Source organism: Hipposideros armiger, unplaced genomic scaffold, assembly GCF_001890085.2.
Source record: "Hipposideros armiger isolate ML-2016 unplaced genomic scaffold, ASM189008v1 scaffold_53, whole genome shotgun sequence".
In the NCBI taxonomy this organism is placed as follows: Eukaryota; Metazoa; Chordata; class Mammalia; order Chiroptera; family Hipposideridae; genus Hipposideros; species Hipposideros armiger.
This window is the reverse complement of record NW_017731403.1, coordinates 1,691,295-1,713,854: the sequence shown is the minus strand read 5'-3', so window position 1 is coordinate 1,713,854 and position 22,560 is coordinate 1,691,295. Positions and strand designations below refer to the sequence as shown.

The 22,560-nt window shown below is 40.0% G+C and overlaps 1 protein-coding gene across 2 annotated transcripts in view; it reads right to left on the bottom strand.

Annotated features, from left to right (window-relative positions):
- LNX1 (ligand of numb-protein X 1) overlaps positions 1 to 22,560 on the bottom strand; it is a 168,200-nt gene that overhangs the window by 110,505 nt on the left and 35,135 nt on the right. The gene's annotated exons all lie outside the window — the stretch shown is intronic.

Here is a 22,560-nt window from a genome sequence, read left to right as displayed (position 1 = left end):
TAAACAACTCCCATCATTGGATTTAAATGTTGTGTATTTCTGTGGCCCCCGTCCAGCATCTCTGGACAATTTGTTCACTCTCTGGAATGTGTTACCTGGGGGAAATTGTGGGTTCTCCTTCCCAGGAGGATGACCTGCTTGAAGAGATATTTCTTCCCCCTTGAAGAAAAAAAATGTTGAAATTCCTATTTTCCCCCCCATACTGTCTCCCTTTTTTTTCCTTTTCCCCTCCTCCTGACATTGACATGGCTTTGGTTCCACAGGTTCTAATATTGTACTAATTTAGAGGAGTTTAGACCAGTTGGTTGGTTGGTTGGTGCTGTGGCTTGGAGGAGGGGTGAGGGAGCAGAAGGATGAATGGGAGGGGAGAGGCGGGGGAGGGGGGGGGACTGGGTCTCAATTCGTTTTGCACTAGACCTTCACAGTGACTGGGTACAGCCAGTCATTCGATACCTTGTAAAACAACCAGGAAGGCAAGGAGGAGAAATTCTAGTCAAGGGTGCAAGGAGGGAGAAGGGGTGTGTGTGTGTAAGGGGGGTGGGGTGGGGAATGCCGTGCTGGGCAGGCTCTGGTACTTCACTTGCAAGACAGCTGGCTCCTCTCCTGAGCCATTGAGCCATTCCAGACTGCCCTAAACTACCTTCCTCACCTGGAAACTGGGCGTGCTTTGAAAAGAGCTGGAAGCTTAAAAAACAAAAAAAGTCCCCATTCATGTTTTTATCCAATAGAAACTAAGGTAGGGGTGGCTACTTTTTAATTTTAAAAACAACATAAAGATGAAGGCAGCAATGCCTTTATATGTAGGTCTTTCAGGGGAAAGTACCAGTCCTCCAGTTGGATACTCAATTGAGAAACAGCAGCGATGATGTTCCCTCACTGGACAGGGTTTCCTGTGGGACAGGAGGAGGGGCTGGGCCAGCCTGCCAACCTGATGAATCACCTGGAAGGTTCACCTCCAGCAGCCTGCCTTCCCTGTGTGTCAATCATTCACCTGTTTTGAAGGGCACCAGGTCCAACTTGGGAGAGGTGAATCATAGTCAGGTTTGGGGGAGAGGGTGGGAGGAGGATTGCAGAGAAAAAGAATTTGCAAGAAGTGACACTGCATAATGCTTTAGCCAAAAGCCTTAAGGCTATAGGGCTTCACTTACTATATTCACATACACACACAGCCATCTGCATATATGGTCTGATGAATACAAATTAAGAACAAGAGCTAAACCAGGATTGAAGTTCACTCCCAGAAAGGGTTTATAAAAGAAGAGAAAAAAAAAAACACAGGTGGGGCCGGCAGAGTGGCGCGATGGTTAAGAACTGGCTTGGGATGCCAGAGGGCCCCGTTTCGGATCCCACATATGAGGGCCAGTGACACTGCCCTCCACAGCTAAGATGCTGAACAACAGCTCAACCTGGAGCTGGGCTGCCTGTGAGTCGCTGGCGACGGCGTAGGCTGCAGCCCCTGTTGCAGTGGGTTGCCATGGGCTACCGTGTGTAGCCAGCAGCCAGCGTGAGCAGCCGTCCAGAAGCCGGCGACTGATCTGCCTCACCTGGGAAGAGTGCAGTGATGGTGCCAACTTGGGCCAGTGAAGCAACGTCTTCCACAACTAGACTGAAGAACAAAACGACAGCAACTTGTCTGTTCCCCTTCCCCTAATTCCCCAGCACTGTTCCCATCTCCCAATTGCCCAGTAAAAATCTTAAAAAGAACAAATAAACAAAAAAACCAAACAAACAAACCAAAAAAACCCACAAAAAAAACCACAGGTGTATTTCATATAACCGGCTGTTCCAAGTGAGATGTGTCTTGGTACTCCCGGATTTGGAATAATCTTTAAAGGTTTAAAAAACTCAATATGAGTTTATTAATTCATTCAGGCTATTGCATTATTATGGAAATGATATTTCTAAAGTATTTGTGAAAAGATAGAAATAATAATAAAGAACTAATTTTGAATAAGTGCTTAGCAGGTGCCACTTACTGTTCTAAGAACTCTACACCAAGTCTATAAGTTAGGTACTATTACTATCTGCATTTACAGCCGGAAATAGAGAGGCTGAGTTTGCTTAAGGACAATACAACCAGCAAGTGGCAGAGCCAGAGCAGTTTTAACCTCTGGAAAGAAAGGGGAGAAAGACTTTGATTTCATGCTCACAGGCAACTTCCTGGACACTATGAAGTTTTTTACCTATCCTCTATTCAGAAGGAAGTACCTTGAAGAACTGGCCCTGGGGAATGTAGTGTCTGGGAAGGAATACCTCCAATTGCAAATGAGTTAGTTATCTGGTTTATACATTGAGAGAGAGAGAGAGAGAGAGAGAGAGAGAGAGAGAGAGAATATCATATATATGTACATATAGAACATATATATATATATATATATATATATATATATATATATACATATATATGGTGTGTGTGTGTAATGAGAAAACACACCAGGAAATCCATCACCCCTGTTGTATACTTGAAATTTTCTTTTTGAGGTCTATCAAACCAACCCCAAGAAGGGAAAGCCAACTTGAGGGACCCTTTCAGAATGATCAGTTGTAGCTCTCTATGATATCTTTTATGGTTGTTTCTCTTTGTAACTTCATCAGTCTATCCCCTTTAAAAATCTGAAAATCTTATCAGAATAGCCGTAAGAACATGGAACTCCATACAACTGGATGATTTGAGATAATATAAAATTAAATGCCAATATGAACCACTGCCCAGATAGATGGTGTAGACCACGGTTGGCAAATACTAAACAGACTTCTCCATTGCCACCTCCCATACCATTCTTATAGTCATTGCCCAAAGGCCACGGAGCCCTTGAGCTCACAGGTAACCTCAGAATCTTCAAGACATAAGTCCAAACAGTGCAATTTTTATCCCTAGTTTGACAGAAAGTGGGAGGGATTATCGAAAAAGGAAAAGATTGGTGTTGGCTAGTGCCAACGGGAAAGATTTCATGGAGAATGGAACATGAATTGGACCTTGAAGGATCTGGAGACAGCGAAAAGGACAAACAGTAGGTGGAGGTAGGGGTGATCATGGCCTGTGAGGGGTGAGGGTGGGGGAGGAAGCTGTGTGGTGGGGGAAGAAGGGAAAGACCAGACAACGAAATACTCATCCTGCTGGGGTGAAGAGGATCCATTGCATGCTAAATTGGGATGGGTAAGGTGGGACCAGATTATGAAGACCCTCAAGGACTGAGTGCTTCAGGTCTTCACAGTATTGCTGGCTGTGAAGTACTTCTCTCATAATGATGAAACAGTTTTTTTAAAAAAGGAAGAATGAAAGAAATTCAGTATCTCAGGCATGGGGTAATGTATTAAGAGCGACAATGTTTTCAGTGTTGAGCAAAACTTCCATTCTATGGCATTTCAGCTATCATATGAGCATCTTTCTCTTTAGAAGCAAGTCTCCTTTGCAGTCACCATATCCTGTAAACTTTGTTCCTTGGAGAGCCAGGTGGAACGCATTAGAAAGCTCTCTGAACTCAAGGTTGGGCCTGTCCGACTTAACCAGCCAGCTCACTTGGGCTTTTTGATTAGTTTGAATTCTTTTATGTATCTTGACAGGGAAATCTAAAGGGGGAAAGGAGGCCTGTTTTCAAAGCTCTTTTCTTCTAAATCACCACAATGAAGGTTGGCGTTCTCAAGGATTCCTCCTGGCAATGAACCTGTTGCTAAGTCCATGCTTCGTGATTCGTTAGAATTACTTTGCCCTTGTTTGCTTCCTTCTTTTTCTCATGGCATATTTGTAGAGTTGTCTAAGAAGACTGAATGCCACAACAAAATACATATTCCATCTGATTTTAATAAAGGCATCTCCAGAAAAAGCCTCTTTGGCTGAAATTATTTAGCACTATGAGATGGAATTACTGTATACGTTTCATCATATTGGCCTCAGTTTTTTTAAAACTAGCTTAGCTTCAAATCTTTCATTGGCTAATTACAAGCACTTAGAATGATGCAAATAAGCAGATCCCTGAAGGGCAATTGTGGAAAATAATAGTAATAATCACAAATATCAGCTGATGTGATAGATGCCATCTGGTTCTGTGTATGTGGAAGAGATTACATTCCTCCCACAAACTCATACTCTGTGTTGCCTGGTGTGCAGATGAGCTTCTAGAATATTCTTTGGGTCTATAATTTAGGAGCAGACACTCCTCTGATTTGTGTGCTTTCTGGGGTAGAGGGAGTATATCAGCTAATAGAAATGTACACATTTTATGAAGGTTTACTACATATATTTGTGGCCAGCACAAATGTATTTAATAGGAATAAAAAATGACTTTATTGTTGCTGTCTCTAAAATTGTCACAACTCTAAATATCTTAATTTTTCTATGAGTCCATCCTTGCATAAACCAGGTCGGTTATTCAATTTTTTGGTAAAAGTTGTAGCAATGTTGGAGATTGTCATATCTTTGTTTCTTTATTGGTTCCTTCATATATACTCACTAAATTTGACCCAATACCAACTATCAAAGATGTAAAATATCTCCTTGTTAACTTTGGCCCCATCCTGAGGGCTTCCACATCCTTCTAGATGACCCCTCAAGCATCCTTGACCTCATCAACTATACAGACATTTATCTCTATTCCTCTTAAGCTGCCCATTCCCAGGGCCACCCCTGGGGTCTTTTTTATCATCCCCAAATCCCCATTTCAAAACAATCTGAGAATGGTACTCTCTATTTTCTGAACCATTCAGGGTTTTTACTCCCTTACTCAAACTTTGCTGTCTCCTCTGCATTGGTTGTGATCTCTGGCTCCTGGACGTGGCCCAAGAATATCCGTTCCCTGCTGTTTTCACTTCAGGCTTACCTGGCTCAGATCCCACTTGCTTGCCAGCATCCTCTACTTCCTGATGACCTGGAGAAACCATGGTGCCAGCCTTCTCTCTTCCTATAAGCTTAAATATTGGTGCCACTAGGTATACTCTGCAATGCCAGCGGCACTTGTCACTCTCCTTGGCAATCCCAGTCAGTGCCTCTTCCTTTCCTCCCAGTGGTCATCCCACCTTCAGTTCATTTGTATTGCTTGGCACATGAGGCTTTTCATGATTTGGCCTCTGCCTGCCCGTCAAACCTCATCGACATCTTTTTATCCTTTCCATCCACACAATACCACCCCCTCAGCCCGCATGCCCTAGTAATGCTGTGTTAGAGGGGTGCACTTCCCCCCACACCCCATTTCCACAGGAATGTGGTTTCCAAAGCAAACCTGACTCTGCTCCACCCTTTACTCACTCTGCTCCCAGGAGTCTCTTACTGGAAAAATGGGCAAGCTTGGTTTTGCTGCTCCCTTTCCTGTCTTGCGAGTGAGCCAGTCTTTCCCGGTGCTGCTCCATGCTCTGAGTCTTCCTGGGCAGGCTGCTGTTTGAGAAGCTGCCATACCCCCATCTGCCCTGTCTGGGTACCTTCGAGCTCTGTGTTTCCTTCTTCCAGGCTTTGTTTTCCAATTTAGCCATAACCATTTAAAAGGTGATATCTGGGCCTCCATAATTATGCTTTAGAATTTTTCTCAAATTATCCTCAGCCAAGGTAGGAAAGAGAGGCACTATTTTTGGGGTCCCCCTTGAATACACCAAATCTGGCTGTGGTTTCCATAACAACCAGGGTCTGTCACTTCTAGGCTCTTAACCTTGCAGCACCATCTTAACATTTATCGTTCATTTACCTTTGCCTGGATTGGTGTTATGCACTTCATCTATGTTCTCTGTCTTACAGAAACCTGGCAGAAATACCATGAGCGAACTCTACTTAACAGATGAAGAAACTGAGTCTCTGAGAGGGGAAGTAACTTGTCCAATGTGCCAAGCTAGTCACAGGCAGACCTGAGACACAGATATTCCTCCTCCCTCAGCCTGAGAAACTTCCATTCCGTCTTCAGGGCTCAGACCAAATGTCTCCTTCATAGAACCTTCCCTGACTTGCCCAAGCAGATATCTGTTCCTATTTTGTGCTCTCCACACACTCTACTTCAGCAGTTATTTTACTGATTATCATTTTTAAAAGACTGTCTCCTTTCCAGACAGCCAGGTAAGGAACACAGCTTTTCATAGATCCTCAAGACTTAGCCCAATGCCTCTGGTAAAGGTTAGTTAAATGCACTAAAGATGAAAATAAGACAAAGGGAGAAATGAGGGAATGGAAAAAATTTACATTAAGTTGAATCTTGAGACATCCCTTCCCTTTCCCAGGATTCTAGGCCTGTAGATATTAGGAAGGGAACTAACTTTATTTTGTTTAGTTTTCACAATAATGCTACAATCTAGACATCCATTATTCATTCATTCACTCACTTATTCACAAATTTATTGAACACCGTTAATATGCTAGTCACTGTCAAGGATGAGAAGAATCTCTGTTTTGGGGGACATAGTCAATACAGAAGCAGAGGTCGAGACCAACAATTAAAGCATGAGGTGGAAATTGCTATAATGGAGGAGTGGTACAGGTGCAGTTGTATAAAGGAGGGAAGTGGACCTGTTTCTTAAAATTTAAAGGCTCCAAGTTGTTAAAAAAAAATACTTGCCCAAGTTTGCCCAGCTAGTAAATGATGGAGCCAACACTGGCGTGCAGTTCTGCTTGATGTTAGAGCCTGTAATCTTCCTCGGTACCCCAGAGAACCTGAGGTCTCTTCTAGCTTTACAATTTTCACAAATGTAGAGGCAGGTTCTGTGGGCGAACAGAAACTACTTCTCAAATGTGGCCTCAGAGTTGCATGCCCTCAGCCAGGTCTGACTGGCATCTTGGGAGAAGACCTTGAAAAAGACCCATGCTCTGTAGGTGACAGTAACATTCGTATTTAGATGAGTTGAAATTCCTTTAAGGTGGAACTGGCAACTTCCAGAAACCTCAACTCTTACAAACTTTTTAAGTGTCATGTAATTTAAATTCCATTTAATTCTATTTTTTATATCTTCAGTCTTCAGTGAAGAAGAACAAATTGCAATTTTCCTCACAACAACCCTCTACACACTTGCTGTCTAACAGAGCGCTCTGTCCAGGCCTGAGAACCCAACAATGTCTTTAAACTTTTTCCTGAGGGAGTTGAAAATTCATAATAACTCGTAACATAAATTGGCTCACAAAAAATGTCCCAATAAGGAATGGAGTGGAAAAGGCAAAAGCAAGAGGAGGATCATGTTGCTGGTCTCCTCGGGTGTGAGAGCACAAAAGAAGCCAACTTTCTAGGTGTGGAAGTGTTTTCCTTCCCAAGGAAATTTCACTTCCCTCCAAAAAAGGGCAGGTCCTCAGACAACAGAGATCACTGTCAAGAAGCCATCCTTTAGTTCTCCCAAGTCGAAAAATACATATAAGAAAGAGAATATCACAAAAACCACTCACCATTAATGGGGAAACGGCTCCTTGGTCAGATTCTGACTAACAAAGTCTCAGCAAAAGAAAGTTCATTGGACTTTTCTCACAATGAACCTGGATGTGTGGCTTCTCTTTTCAGCCCTTCTTAGAGCTGAATTCCCCATGAGCACCTGCCACTAATCCATAACAAGGTGCCTGGAGTAAACAAGGGCGGACTTCCTGGTGGTCATGAAGCCACAGTGAAGTGAAGCAGTAGACATGGGTCTGGTGATGAGGAGGGAAGGCTTCTCCATGTCCAGTTCTGATAACTCTGGCCCCAGGAGCAGCCATCTCCTCCCAAACTCAGCATGGAAGCAGAGCTTCCAGTCCACAGAGTAATGAATATTTCCCCTCCTACTCTGCCAATTACGAGAATGTGGGGTTGTTATCATCATGAACCTTTCCTGGAGTCCCCCATCACTGAGTATCTCAACGAATCATAACTGGAAATGTTGACTTCAACTGCAGCCAAGGGGGCAGAGTACAGGTGAGACAGCAGGAACTCATTTCCCCAGGATAGGCCTCTGAGAAGAGGCCTGCATTTCATTTTCAAATCCATTCAGCTCAGTTCAATGAACGTTTATGAAGCGCTAGGAGCTAGGAGCAATGTTACCAACCTGTCTGGGAAACAGATCTCCAAGTTCCCTGTTTGTCCTGTCTTAATATGAGGCTTTGTCAATATCAGTGCCGACCATCGGCCCAGTGGCCAGACTGGTTCTTCCAGTTCCGGTTGTCCCCCTAAAGTGGCGTGGTCCATTTGGCAAGAGGAGAGGCCATCTTTCCAGTCCTCTCCTACTTTCTCTGAGTTGCCCCAGGAGGCAGACTGGAAATGCAGCTTTGACGAGTCCTGCCACTGGCAGATTCACACCCCCACATTGGGTGACTCTCACTAAAGTGTTTCCCCAGGGTAGCCAGTTCCCCTAGATGATTTGGCTGTACCTGGATCAACACTGTTCATGCTCTGTCCACCCAACTGTAAACTCTCAGCTGTGAGTATGGTGTGAGTGTGGCAGCAAGCCAGCTGTACCGTGGATGTTTATTCTTCAATGTCATGTTAGCTGTGGGGTTTGGGCAGAGAGGATAGTAGCTGTGCTAGGTGTATCCTTTCCTCATCTCTGCCCCTAGAGGCTGCTGCACACACCTTTGAGCTTGAAGTTGGGAGAAGATCTGTGAGTTTCCTGGTCTATCCTCAACTCATCTCAAGGTAGCACCTTCTCCAGGATAAAGGAACAAGAAACCATGTGCCAGAGGTCACCAACAGACAAGTCTCAAGTTCCAGTCATCTCAAAGCAAACTCTCCAAACTGATTGCCATTATTTCTCCCTGTCTCCCATCTCCCCTCCTATAAACCTTCCCATTCTACAGAATCTATATACCACCTACCTTCTTTACCCCTGCTTAAATGGGTGTCTTCTGGTAGCACCCCATTGTTCCCCCCTGGAAATGATCACATGACATTTCATAAAAGAGCAAAAGTGGATCCTCATCAGGAAGCCTCAGGATTCTGCTTGTATGATGGAAAGAGGGACAGAGTGAGAAACAGAAATCAGGGTCTGTCAATGCCCAAAGTAATGGAAATGCAGTTACCCTCTGCAGTGATACAGGGATGGATCCAAATGTAACACGTGAGTTCTGCTGTCTGTGATCTTGACACCACCATTAGGGGTTAGTCTGAGTCCTACAAGAAACAGATGCTGAGATAAGATTGAACACACAAGGACTTCCTTAGGGAAAATACCTGTGTGAGTGATAATGGGACAGGAGTTGAGAAAGGTTGGGAGAACACATGAAGAAGCTTAATAATGCCTTTGTTGAATGAATGCACAACTGAACAAAGTACAGTTTGGAAAGGGAAAGAGATCAGAAGCATTTGGGTACCAAATGATGTGGATTAGCAGAATTGCTATGGGGCTATAGGCAGGGTAATTGTTCAGCTAGTGTCCACCATGGAACTATACCAGGTCTTTTACTCCTGACATCTGTTCTGATTGATCAGGTCTATTCTGATTGGTTGATGCCTGTGCTATACTGATTGTTAAATATTTTGAAAATCACCCCAGTCATGGGGTAATATATTGCCTGGAAATTTTGGTGATGCTTTCATAGATGGAAAACAATTTATTTCTGATGGCCATTCCACTGAAATATAGAATCACCATAAATACTAACAGTTCTTATAGATCAATGGCAGCGGTCAGAAGCAAGGGGATCTGCCAAAATCCATTTGTTGTTGTGAGAATTTGAGAAGAGCTATTTATCAGAATGATGGTATGTTCATTTGAAGTTGCTAGTGATTTTTCTTCTACACTTCCTAGAAAAGAATTTATATTACTGTTTTCCACTAAAAATATACTAGCAACTAAAGCTGGTGCACTCCTTATTTGTTCTCTCATCACAAGCACAGTACGTCCTCCTCAAACTTGAGAATGTTTGAAGAAAATATAAACTGAGACCAAATGAAAAGTGACCTAGCATTAAAGTCCTTATACTCACAAGATGCTTGAAGTCAAGGGAATATTTGAGGAAGACTAGCAAAATGTCTAGACTTAAAGCTAGGTGAACAAGAAGCAGAACTGGCAGAGCCCGTGCTCATGTGGGAATGTGGAGACAAGGAGAAGCAAGGGAAAGTGACCCAGGAATTCAGGGGTTATACTGAGGACTCTAAATTCCCACAGGCCATGGTATGGGGTTTTAGGCCAAGTTTAACTAGATCTCTAAAAGGTGTGCAAGGAGGCATGCCTGATATCTGGAATGTACTTAGGCTACCTGGACTTGTTTGTTTCTTGCAACCAAAAGTGATTTATGAATATCAGTCCAAAGTCAGAGATAGGCTAATTTGTCTTTCATATGATTAACTAGAAGGTAAATTCCCAAAGACGAAGGATTCGTGCTCATGTCTAAGATGGGGTTGAACCTCTTGAATAGGGAAGGCAGGTCACAGGTCACTTTTTCCAATAAAGCAGGGGTGGAGGGGCAGGAAACTGGAAAAGATGGTGCTATGGAGGTATAGAATTCCAGAGGAAGTGACATGTTGTCTTATTTGTGTTTAAACTCCCCTTCCATGTTAGTGGAGTGCTTAATTTTAGGACATACAGCATATGGTCTCTTTCTCTCAGAGTTGCAGTCATTGTTTCTCTCCTCCTTCAGGGTAATGGCTCTACCCATCCCACTCAAACACACACTCTCACTAGCACTGAGCACTAAACTATCCCAGTGCTCACCTTTGGAAAAACCAAATGAGCTCTTTTCAATGGCCTGATTTGACAATAGCACCTGTTTTCTGCCCACACTGACACAGTGGTCCAGAAGCACACACAGCTCTCTTCTTTCTTCTGTGCCTAGGGCCTGCAGAAAAGAAGAGGTAAAAATCTTTGCCTCTTCTTGTGCCAGGCAAAGACAGAAATGGGATTAGGGCTAGACAACAGAAAACTCAAGGAATTCATACTGAAGTTATCCTGCCTCAGGTATGATCAAACTTGTGAAAATTAGGAAAGAGAAAAAGTAGAAAAAATAAAATCAAACCAATAATAAACAAATTAGAGAGAAGAAATAGAATTAAGTATATCTACCCTCATACTAAATGAGGAACATGGCATCTGCCTCCCATTCCATCAAAACTGTACATAGTCAGCCAGGTTACCAATGGCATTCCTATTGCCAAATCCATGATGCTTCTCAGTCCTAATCTACTGCTTTTCCCTTATCACTCTATTTAGCCACACTGGCTTCCTTACTTTACCTTGCACTTGCCAAGCATACCTCCACCTAATGACTAGGTATTGGCTATTCTTTCTACCTGGAATATTCTTCCTCCAGATGTCCACATGGCCAGCTATCTCCCACCTTTAATCTTGATTCAAATATCATCTTCTCAATGGGACCTATCATGACCACCCTATTTACAATTGCAACTTCATCACCTTGCACTCACAATCCCACGTACCCTGCTCTACTTTTATTTTTTTTCACAGCATTTAGCACTTCTAACATGCTATGTTAATTGCTTATTTATTATGTGCATTTTTGATTATCTGTCTCCTCCCATAGAATTTGTTGAGGTCAGGGATCTTTGTTTTATACACTAATGCCTTGAACAGAGTAGGTACGCAAGAAATATTTGATGAATATGTAAATAGCAAAGGCTTTCAAATACAAAATTTACCTAAATACCAATGTAAGATGTAAGAGAATGAAAGAGGCAAATTATTTGAAGAAAAATATTAACATCAGCAACAGGAATCTAATTTCAAAATTATCAAACAGTATAAAAAACATTCTATCATGATAAAAGACACTTTTTTTGAATTAGGAGATGTAATAGTCACAAGCTTATTTGCATCAAACAAAGTATGCATCAAACATCAAACTGTATGAAGTAAACACTATTAGAAATATAATAACAACTTGATATTTAAAAAATATAATTCTGATAGGTAACCTCAGAATGTCATCAGAATGGCCTTGTGACTACACATTTTGTGACCACAAAATTAGACAAGAGAGAAGATATATGTAAAATTAATGGGAGGTAAATTAATGGTCTATAAGAGTTGTCAAAAAAAATATGAAAATATTTCAGAACAGAATCAAGGTAAAAAAAGATGAATTGACTCTAAACAAGTGCTAAAACAACTTCTCCCTTCTCACAATACCTGTTTGGTCTGCATACTCATCAGAAAATTAAGGGAGACTTATCAATACATTCAATAAACTCAAGGGAAGAATCAGTGAACTTGAAGATAAATCAATAGAAATTATTCATTATGAACACAAACAGAAGGAATGGAAATGAAGCAAAACAAAGCAAAATAAGATCTGTGAGACAATATCAGTCTAGCTTACATATAATTGGAATCCCAGGAGAATACAGATAAAAAAATGAACAAAACAAAAATTAAGAGATAATAGTGGAGAATTTTTCAAAATTAATAAAAGACATCAAACCACAGATCCATTCTTGGTTTTCTGACCTTCTGCTGAAAGAACACCAGGCAGGATAAATCCTTACCTTTCTACTCCACAAAAAAATAATATACCCTTAGACACATCATGTTTAAACTTTTGAAAACCAAATATGAAAAGGAAATTGGAAAGGAAGTCAGAGAAAAGAAGATACATTACAGTCAGAGAGACAAAGAGAAGCATGACAGCAGACTTCTCATAAGAAACCACAGAAGCCAAAAGGTTATGAAGGAACATTTTTGAAGTGCTGAAAGGGGGGGGAACTGTCAACCCAAAATTCTATACCCAGTGAAAAAGTCTTTCAAATATAAAGGGAATTAAAAAAATACTGAAAGGGCCGGCAGAGTGGCACGTTGGTTAAGAGCTGGCTTGAGACGTCAGAAGGCCCCGGTTCGGATCCCACATATGAGGGCCAGTGACACTGCCCTCTACAGCTAAGATGCTGAACAACAGCTCAACCTGGAGCTGGGCTGCCGTGAGTCGCCGGCGACGGCGTAGGCTGCAGCCCCTGTGGCAGTGGGTTGCCATGGGCTACTGTGTGTAGCCAGCAGCTAGCGTGAGTGGCCACCAGCTGCTGTGAGCGGCCGTCCAGAAGCCTGCGACTGATCTGCCTCACCCAGGAAGAGCACAATGATGCCAACTTGGGCCAGTGAAGCAATGTCCTCCACAACTAGACTGAAGAACAAAAGGACAGCAACTTGTCTGTTCCTCTTCCCCCAATTCCCCAATAAAAATCTTAAAAAAAAAAAAAATACTGAAAGCATTCATGACCATTAGACTTGAACTGCCAGAAACCTTAAAGGAATTTCTTCAGGCAGAAGAAACATGATATGAGACAAAAACTTGGATCTACAAAAGTAAATGAAGAGCATTAGAAATGGCAAAAATGAATGGACTCTTGAAGTCAGTATACTTAATACCAATTTAGGGGCACTCATTATCTTCCCTGATGTGCTCTGAAGGAAATCTAGCATTCTAAAGTATACCAAGAATGGTTATTGATGTACTATTTGGGGTAAAGGCAAGTTAGTTAAGGAAAAATGAGGTTGGGACCAAGTTTATTAAAGGGCAAAGAACTTTTAATTTTTTGCAGTCAAGTATAAAAAAATAAGTAGTGAAGATAAGAAAAATTCAAGAAAATAAGATGAGTATTGAAACTCTAAAGGAAAGAAAAGCTAAAGTACAAAGTTTTGAAATTATCACTTTAATAGTTTAAAATGTAATTTAAAATAGTATCAGAATGTTTTAACCCACAGCCATCCTCAAAAACCCCAGAAAACCCCACAAAAACAAAAACCACCAGTATATCTCTTTGGATATATTGACCCAGTATATCTCATTGTATTGGACAGTTCTGTAGAAAGAAAGAAATCAGGACATAGATGAATTGACTAATTCTTTTTATTTATATAACAATTAATTATATAGCATTTACATATGCTCATTTCTATTATAAATACTTTATGAATATTAAATAATTTAATTCTCACCTGATAAAGTCAAGATTAGAAGGTAGACATATTTTCTCTGAAGTCTTAGCTTTTAAATTCTGTGGCATGCAGCTCCACAACACAATAATAGAACAAAACCCTACATGCTTGATACAGAGAATTTTCATTTCATGTGTCTACAAAACATTTATAAAGACTCATCATGTAACTGGCTACAAAGAAAACTTCAGCAAATTCAAAGTGTAAAGGTTTCATAGGTTACATGATCTAATTCTAATTCAATAAACAAGAAAATAACATTAAAAGATGACCCCAATATTGATTATTTGAAAATTCAAAAATATTTATAAAATATTTGGCTCAAAGAAGAAATCAAAAGGGAAATTATTGACCATCTTTAAGAGTATGAAAGGGAGAACTTTATAATATACTTTAAGACTCTGTGAAACCTGTGAAAATTGTATCAGAACAATTTATAGTCAAAATGCCTTCCTTGTGAATGGATGAAGATGAGAAATAAGAAACTCAACCCAATTTAAAAATTTTTCAGAAAAAGAATGATAAAGAGTGACTAATAAAGGTAATTTGAAAAGCTTAATTTGGGCCGGCCGAGTGGCGCGATGGTTAAGAACTCGCTTGGGATGCCAGGGGGCCCTGGTTCGGATCCCACATATGAGGGCCAGTGACACTGCCCTCCACAGCTAAGATGCTGAACAACAGCTCAACCTGGAGCTGGGCTGCCGTGAGTCGCCGGCGACGGCGTGGGCTGCAGTCCCTGTGGCAGTGGATTGCCATGGGCTACCGTGTGTGGCCAGCAGCCAGCGTGAGCGGCCAGCAGCCAGCGTGAGCGGCCAGCAGCCGCAGTGAGCGGCCGTCCAGAAGCCGGCGACTGATCTGCCTCGCCCGGGAAGAGCGCAATGATGGTGACAACTTGGGCCAGTGAAGCGACGTCCTCCACAACTAGATTGAAGAACAAAACGACAGCAACTTGTCTGTTCCCATCCCCCCAATTCCCCAATAAAAATCTTTAAAAAAAAAAAAAAGAAAAGAAAAGCTTAATTTAATGAAATTGAAGGAAAAACAAATAGTAAAATATATAAATTTAAAATCTTGTTATATTAAAAATCTATACATTTGATACATAAGCTTGATTTTTTAAAAAGAGAAAAAGCAATATTATAAAAGATCAGGAAGTAGAAATAGCAGATATTAAAATGACTATAAGTGTTAAAAAAGATATAATATGAAACTTTATGGCAACAAATTTGAAGACTGGAAAAATATTGGAAAAGAGGAGGGAAATGATCTATTTTTGAAGATGATATGATTATAAACCTAGGAAACCCAAAGGAATTTAGTAACAGTCTCCTAGAATTAAGAAAAGAATTTGGTACAGTAGGTGTATCCAAAAATATGCAAAAAATTAATAATAATCACTAGCATTTTTTACTCTGGCAATACAAATAGGAATAGAAAAAAATCCCCTATGAAATACTTAGAAGTAGATATAACCAAAAAAAAAAAAAAGGAAATAAACAACAAAATCATACTAAAATATGTAAAGGGAGAAATAAAGAAATGGAAAGACCTACCATATTTTTGGGTGAGAAGACTCCATGCCATAAAAATACTAAATTCCCCCAAATTGTGTGTATTATTTCACTAAAACTCACAACAAATTGGGTATTTCTGGTTTGTTTTGGCATTTCAATGAAGTTGTCTTAAAGTTTCTAGAGAGAAACAAATAGCAAAGAAGACAAAGTAATTTTGGAAAACTAAAGATGGGTTGGGGACTTTCTCACCAGTTTATTAGAACTCTCTGTAAAGCCATTATATTCAAATCAGTATCTCATTGGATCCCAATGTTATTGCACATCCAAAGATACAGTACAAATATATATGTGTGAAAAATATAAAAGGGGCACTAAAGCAAAGCTCTTGCAAGAAAAGATTATATGTACTATGTGGTACAGGAAAATTTTTGTTATCAAAACTGAGAAATCAAAAGCTCTGAGAGAAAAGATAGATCTATTTAACAATGAAAATTATAACTTTTAAGGCACAGATATCGTAAAAATATAGACTATAGTAGATTTGCAGACATACACATAATGGAGATAATGTATTTAATTTTTGTAATATATTATACAATGATTTACTATAATTTGACAAGAAAAACAAGAACAAACCAACCAGAAAATGAGCAAAGGACATGAATTGGCAATACACAGAAAAGCAAATCAAAATGGCCAAGAAACATGGAAAGGTCCTCAAATTCACCAAAAGTGAGGGATATACAAATTAAACTAACAAAGAGATATCATGTTATACCTACCAGATTGCCTAAAATGTAAAAGATCTGTAACACCTATTGCTGTCAGGGTTGCAGGAAAAGGAGCACTTTCGTGCAGCACGGGTCGAATGAGAAATGCTACAGCCTCTTGGGGATGTAGTATGGCAATACCTACTAAAATTTAAAAATACATGTACTCTTCAGGCCAGCAAGCTCCAATAGAAATAAGTCATGAGAACATAAGGGTTTATATAAAGTTGGGTGGGTTTTTTTTTTGTTTTTTTTTTGGAGGAAGGGAGTTGTTTTGGTTTTTTTGCAAATTGTCTGTAAAAGCTACACTGTCTTTCCAGCAATAGGGGAATGGCTGAATAAACTATGGCATATCCATGTAATGGGACAATAGTCACTAAGAAGGATGAATCAGAGTTGTGCCGGATGACAGGAAGAGTTTCAGAAGATATTGTTGACTGAGTAAAGCACAAGGCAGAAAGAAAGATGTGTAATATGGTTCTATTTTTGTAAAACAGACAATGGTCAGAAATCACTAGTGTGTGTATGAGTGTGTGCATCTGTATGTGATTATATAGCCATGGGTAACAAAACAGGAAAGATATATCCTAGATTATTAATATGGGTTATCTGGGTAAGTGGGTGGGTTGGGAATTGATATGTGTGGAAAAGAAGAGGAGGCACCAAGCCAAAAAAGAGAAAACAAAAAGACCACCCACACATGACCACACATACGTACCTATGCCTGAATTGATCACGTACGTGCATTTGTGAGAATGTACAAATATGTGTTGTTCAGACATAAAGAACTCACCCAGCTAATTAGAAGGACAGTCTCACAGATAACTTCTTCCTTTCCGGAAGATTTGCTATTCCATTTATACCCCTGCACCAGCACATCCTCCAGGAAAGAATTTCTGATTCTGGGATTCCCATATGTAATTCTAAGACTTCCCCTCCCATGACACAGTGTTTCAGCTTCATCTCAGAAACGGCACTCAGAAAGTCTCCAACATCCTTCTGGAAATGGAAACCCTTTGGAGTTTCTACCTTTATCCCTTTTTGTCCATGTTTCCTTTCTTGGAATGACTCCCAGGTTAACGTTTCTAAGTAAAGCACATCACACTCTTTTGGGCAGATTCTCTAGGGGTATCAAGCCATGGTCCTTCTCTCTCCACAACAGAAAAGCCAGAAGGCGAAAGGTTCTGCTGTGGGGACCTGGAAAATTGACTAATTGGTCTTCAGGTCACAGGGCTTGGAATTCTAGAGTTGTCTAAATTGTGGACTTCTTCAGGATTATATATGAAGTAAAATAGAAGAAGGTAAGAACACTAACTTGAGATGTCTTTAGTCAGCCCACACTGTTTACTGCTCATGAGTCCATCGCCTCCTTGATGTTTCCAGAATGTTTACCAGTTTTGCATTCCATGCTTACATCTGTCTGTCTCCTTCAGCCTGCTTGTAGTGGAGCAATTTCCTTCACTTCAAAGGAAGCTCCAGGTGCAGAGAAGACTCTAGGGGTGTGGTCCTGCCTTAGAATCTGGCTGCTTTTCTTTACTAAAACATGTACTCTCTTCATCTTATCCCAAGCTGACTTTTGGAGCCATTCCTAAATTCATTCATCTGCTTTTGAACTCTGAGAGTGAGAAAGAAATGTAGTTTTCTTTTTTCCTCAAATCATTGACCCTAGTTTGGCCATGACACTTCAAAAGGATTAACCGCAGAAAGAAACAGGAGGGATAAACATGTCACGAAAGAGAAAATGCCACAATTTAAAAAGTGGTGAATAGGCTGTGGGAGATGAATATAATGATGGCCTCCAGTGAATCATAGAGAAATAAAACAATCATGGTTTTAAGCCATCAACTTTTGGGGTGGATTGTATGCAGTAGTAGTGAACTGATACTGTGTCTAACCCCTTTGCAATGTGATATGGTTCTCCCATATCAGTCCCCACCACTGTGAATCTGGCCTTGGGATGCGGTGGGAGTCCCAGAGCCCAGGCATTGAGAGGCTTTGCAGCTTCCACTCTGGCCATCTTGGAACCTTGAGCTGGCCATGCTGTAAAGAGGCTCAGGGTAGCCTACTGGAGCACAAGAAGCCTTAGGAAGCGAACTGAGGCTCTCATCAATAGCCCAGCCATGTGAGCGAGGCTGTCTGGGAACTTCAGGCTGAAAGCGGCCTCACAAGTGACCCCATGCAAAACCAGCAGAGAACTAGCTTAGCCAACCTTCCAAATGGTGAGAAATAATACACAGTTATTGCTTTAGTCACTGAGTTTTGAAATGGTTTCTCATACAGCACTATCTGATTCATGCAGAGGCTTGGACATTTTCATTTAATACCTATCATGTCTTTCTTTTTGTTAGTGTTCTGTACACAATGAGGCTCCGATTCTATTTTTTTCCCCCAGAAATCTAGGAAACCACATTCCCTACATGGGCATAAATAACTCTTAGATACTATACACTTAAAAGTTCATAAAAGACAGAAGATTGCAAAAGCAGCCTCTATTTCCATGTCTAGCGTTCAGTATCCCGCCCCCAGCCAGTGGGAGGTCAGCATGTGTTGACCAAATTAAGTACCTCACGGACACCTGTTGCCGCTTTCATCTCATTTTCTTGTGTCACAAAACGGATAGCCTGGTTGATCTGGCTTACCTGGCCAGCTCTGCAGATGTTTCCGTGTTGCCTCACTTTTCTGCATAGATAGCTCTCGAAGATCCAGCCTGGGAGAACAAAGTATTCCTCCATCTGGCAGAGGACTGAGGTCACTGGCCAATAGGACAGTGGTTGTACTAATAGTAATGGCAGGTGCAGCAGCTAACAGTTAGTGACACCTTATCAGTGTGCCAATCATTATGCCATTTACTTTGCATGAATCAACTAATTCAGTTAGTTAGTTATTATTTCCATAAGGAAACTGAGGCACAGATGAGTTCATTTATCTGCCCAAGCTAACACAGTTAAATGGCAGAGTCCCAGATCTTAGGCACTACCCTGGCTCTAAGTATGGCTAATTGTGCAGTTACATCTAGAAGGTTTAAACTAAGGAACATTAAACATATTCATTTATGAAACTTATCGAACAAGAAACCATGTATAACTTGCAATCTCCAAAACTTTTCAATATCACTTGTAGTTCTTATTAGTCAAGAAACAAGTATTACTGAGAGTATTATATACGTCTGCACTTGTGCACAGAAAGTTATAAAACATATAAACTAATACAAAAAAAACCCCATCATATAAGAATCTTGGCTCTAAAGGAACTTAACAATATTTTGAAGAAACCAGACTTACGCAAAGAAATGATCAAAGAGTAAGACAAGATATAATTTTTTAAAAAAAAAGATCAAAGGAGTTCTGAGACCTCACCTCTTGGAGCGAAGAATCTGATTCCTATTTCAAATCTCCCTTTCTCCTTGAAACAAAACCACAGCTTTCATGTTGTGATATCACAGCACTAAAAAATGGTCCACTAGGCCAGACTAACCTGTGTTAGCAACTTGAATAATCTCCAGAAAAGAAAATTTACTTTGGGATTTAAGATGATCAAAACTGATTACTTCTCAAGAGGCTTAGAAACCCAAAGCTGTAAACACAGCTGGGGAAACACTTAAATGTGGGTCCATAAAAACTCTATTGAATAATCCATCCTTCTGCCTCATGACGTGGACACTACACTATGTACATGAGCCTATAGGAAATCAGTAAATATTTTTATACAACCTTGTTGGTGAAGAGGAAAAAAATGTATAGAGACATGCCCACCCACATCTGCTGTGTGTGTAATATAAATATCTTTCTTGTTTTATTGTAGTAAAGGCTAAAAGATTACATTCAGCCCAGTCACGAAATTTAACATGGGTTTATGTAACCAAATATATAAAAATTGGATTTATTTTTTCAAAATTTAGAGAGCCTATTTTGATTGGATGGAAAAAATGAATGTTCTACTACTTGTTGACCAATAGTCAATAATAGAATTTGGACCAATTTTCTCTGTATAGAATAATTTTGACTTCTCAAGACCTTTTTTTCCCCCCAGAAAGACAGACATCTATATATTAACAATAATTATCTCTGGCAGTGTGATTAGGAGTGTTGGTTATTTACTTCATTTTCCTTTTTTGGTGATTTTGGAAATTTTCAAAATAACATATTGTTTTTATACTGGAAAGATATGATTTTTTTAAAAAAGCAATCCATCTGCTTAACTTTTTTACTGACAGACTATTCTACACTATTTAAATAATTTGCCCTTAACTACTTCACCTGCTGAATGAATCCTTGTCTTCAGCTCTTTTAAAAACAATTTTCCCTTCCAGGAGAATTCTTATGATCAATTTTCACTAATAGCTAGAGATACATGTCACAGCTAAGACTATTTTGACACGGAACTCGAGCCTTCGAAAGAAAAAAATTACTCTGAAGAGGAAAGAAATTATACCTTAAAAATTTCTTTTTCAGATGATTTGCTGTGTAGTTCATTAGCAAGAGACACAAAAAGTACTTTCTAAAATAATAATGACCCAGAACCTTGCTCTTTGAGATAACAAGGCTCTGTTTTTGCAGGTGGCTTTCTACTCAAAGAACAAAAACTGGAAACATCCATTGAATTGCCCTGTTTACATGTGTTGAGTCATGCTAATGGAACAGAGCTAATCAAGCCCTGGGTACAAAGCCCTTTATATAAAGGAAAAGGACCAGCCTCAGATTCACTAGCCCCCAGATGCAAACACTTTCATGTGTTTCTACAAAGACATGAACGTATTGAAGAGGACCTGGACATCAGAGATGGCCAACAGAAAGGTAGTGGGAACCATACACAGAATTTTACATTTTCTAGTAGCCACATTTTTAAAAGTAAAAATAAACAGGTAAGTTAATTTGAACATGACATTTTGCTTAACTGAATATATCCAAAATAGTACCATTTCAATTTAAAAAATGTATTTAGATAATGTACATTCCTTTTTAAAAAGCAACTAAGTGTTTGAATCCTAGTGTGTATTTTATACTTATAGTACAACTCTCTTTCGACTACCCACATTTTAAGAGCTCAAGAGCCCAGTGTGGTTCAATGAGGAGCTACCTCATTGGATACTGCATCTATAAGATGAAAATGTTCTTCTCGCCAAGAAGGATTATAGGATCATACAAACTTTTTTACATAAAAACTGAGATATAATTCACATAGTATGAAATTCACCCCTTTCAGTGTAAAATTCAGTGGTTTTTAGTATATTCACAAGACCGTGCAACCACCATCACCACTGTCTAATTCCAGAACATTTTTTCATGCCCAGCAGAAATTTCATACTATCAGTCACTCCCCTTTCCCTATTTTCTTTAGCCCTGGGAACCACTAATCTGTTTTCTGTCTCTATGGATTTGCCTATTTTGGACATTCTAGATAAATGGAGTCATACACTGTATGGTCTCTTGTATCAAACTTTTTTCACTAAGCGTAATGTTTTCAAGGTTCATCCATGTTGTAGCTCGTGTCAGTACTTCATTCCTTTTTATGGTTGAATGTTATTCCATTTTGTTTAGTTATTCATTACTTGATGGGCCTTTGGGTTCTTTCCACATTTTGGCTGCTATGAACAATGCTACTGTGAACATTCATGTAAAAGTTTCTGTGAGAACATATGTTTTCAATTCTATCGGATAGGTACCGAGGAGTGGAATTTCTGGGTCATGTGGTAACTCTATGTTTAACTTTTTGAGGGCCTGCCAAACTGTTTTCCAAAGTGGTTGCACCATTTTACATTCCCACCAGCAGTGGATAAAGGTTCTAATTTCTCCAACATTTGTTAGCCTATCTTTTATGGCCATCCCAATGGATGGTCAGCTGATGTTTTCACCAATAAAGAAAATATAAAAACTGTGTTAACAAAAATGCAACAAGGGCTATGATATTCCTACAGATTTAAAAGGTTAGGTATTAAGCTCACATTTGCCAAGTTCATTTGTAACAAAACACATTGCAGCTTTGTTAAAAAGCTGTTTTATTCTCTCTGTGCCATCAGCAAGTAAGGTGAATGTTTTTAGCAAAAACAATTAATACGTATTTTCCATTCTCGAGACTTTTATATATATATATATTATCTCATTGAATCCTCTCATTAGCCCTAGGGGGTAGTTGCAACATTATTATTTTCATTTTATAAATGAGCACTCCCAGGCCTGAAGAAGTTAACTAATTTATCCAAGGTTCCACAGCTTAGAGGCCATGCTTTTAGCCATTAACTTACTTTATCTCATTTGTTAACATGGCTTGGTAAGAAGTAATCAGTGGTCTCATTTAGACCAGTGGTTCTCACAGTGTGGTCCCTAGACCAGCTGCATCTGCGTCACCTGTGAGCTTGTTAGAAATGCAAACTCTCAGGGTCTACCCCAGACTCACTGAATCTCAAATTTTGGGGGTGGGATCCAGCAATCTCTGTCTTACTGAGCCCTCTCTCCCTGGTGATTCTAATG